At 36.2% G+C, this 2,027-nt stretch overlaps 1 pseudogene; it reads right to left on the reverse strand.

Moving 5' to 3' along the window:
• Positions 1-417: 417 nt before the first annotated feature.
• Positions 418-1,346, reverse strand: LOC140523269 (olfactory receptor 9G19-like; annotated as a pseudogene).
• Positions 1,347-2,027: the final 681 nt, after the last annotated feature.

Raw genomic sequence — 2,027 nt, forward strand, 5'->3', positions numbered from 1 at the left:
GATTATGGGAAATGACATGGAAATCTTATACATTTGAAGATAAAAGCAAAAAAGTTATTTTTAAGAGCTAGGATCAAAAAAGTAGTCAATATATTCTTATCAAATGAATTAATATTGACAAAGAGATATTTTTTCAGAGACATTAAAATAATTTGCGCTCATAGCACCTAAGTATACAATTATTTTTTTCTCAAAAGAAAATTTCCACTTCTTTCTCTGTTGGTTGCTATAGCCCAAATTATCTCAACCTTATAAGTCCATTTTACAAGAAAACAAAATTGAATTCTACAAAAACAACATAAGTGTAATATAAAACATTCGCCAGAACAATAATAACTTCATATAAAACTCACACCAAACATTCGTGTGGTTCTAATGGAAAAGCAAAAACAGTGTTTTATTATTATTTTATCCAATTCAGGAAGCTACCAGGATTAAGAGTTTCCTTAGGACTTCTTTGATATATTTGTTCCTCAGACTATAGGTCAATATTCAACATGGGGAAGACCACAGTATAAAAAAAGTAAACCATTTTATCTTGCTCCAGGGAATAGCTACATTTGGGAAGATAAGAAATGTAAAGAATAGAGGCAAAATACAAAGTGACAGGGATCAAGTGAGAAGAGCAAGTAGAGAAGGTTTTGAGTTGACCCTAGGTGGAGCGAATCTTCAAGATGGCAGCAATGATGTAAAGGTAATAGAACAGGATAAATATAATGGATGTAAGGACATGGGAAGTTAAAAGAAAATAAAGAAAAAAATATGATAGTTGGCCTTTACATCACATGCCAGCTTCACCAAAGGTGGGAGGTCACAGAAGAAGTCATCAATAACATTATCTCCAGGAAAAGTCATGGTGAATGTTTCATGTGTAAAGATGACAGAGATTACAAAGGCTCCAAGATATGAAGCTGCTATAAGACTCACACAGACCCTTTGTGTCATAATTTGAGCATAGAGTAGTGGTTTGGAAATGGCCATGCACCGACCATACGCAGTGGCAGCCAACAGGTAACATTCACCATATGACAGTCCACCAGAGAAGAAGAACTGAGCCACATAACTAGCAATGGAAATGCTCTTGTCCTCAGAAATGCAGGTCACCATGATTTGGGGGTTTAAAGAGTGGAATACCAGAGATTCAAGAAAGACAGATTCCCAATGAAGAAACACATGGGTGTGTGTAGCCGGGAGTCTGTATAGATTAATGCTATCAGACTGATCTACCCCAAAACTGTCAGAGCATACACCATGAGGAAAAAGACAAAGAGCACCAACTGAATCACAGGATCCTGGGTGAAATCTACTAGGATGAACTCGGTCACAGTGTGATTAAACTTTTCCATGACTTCAGCTTCTCTCATCTATGTATGATGGGAGGAGTATTCATTTCAAAAGTGCAATGACTCATGCCTTGGAAAAAAAGAATGAGAAATTTAAATTAACTAAGCGGATAACTCAGAACGTCAATAGAAAAACAAAGATACTGAAATCCTATTCCGTAATTGCATAATCTTTCATTTGACATACATTTATCATTCTCTCCTTCACTCATTATTCATGTACTCATTCATTCAGCAAGCTTTTATTAAATGCTTACCATATGTAAACAATCTGTTCTAAGTTCTGTGGAAACAGAGACAAAAAGAGGAGACAATCTGCAAACTCAAGAAACTTACCTTTAGTGGCTGTCTTGCCATTAGGCAGCTGTGGTACATCTGGTAAAATCTTAATACCTAGGAAATTTCAGAATTTCTCATCATTTAATACAGCAATGAACAAGTACTGTTAAATATTCACTTTGTGCCAAACATTGGGTTATACAAAGACACCAATGTAGCCAAACCACCCCCAATAATTTGGGGATACTGTCTATTTCCCTCCAACTCAAATCTCTTATTTCCATCCATAGAAGATAGGTAATAATTTATAAGTCTGTAAGGGAAGCCCAGCACTTCTCCTTGTCTGGAGAGGCGTAGCAGTTTGGAATCCAGACCCCATAGAATAAGAGGGGAGAACATTCTGGG

The sequence above is a fragment of the Notamacropus eugenii genome, chromosome 2 (genome assembly GCF_028372415.1).
Source record: "Notamacropus eugenii isolate mMacEug1 chromosome 2, mMacEug1.pri_v2, whole genome shotgun sequence".
Taxonomy (NCBI): domain Eukaryota; kingdom Metazoa; phylum Chordata; class Mammalia; order Diprotodontia; family Macropodidae; genus Notamacropus; species Notamacropus eugenii.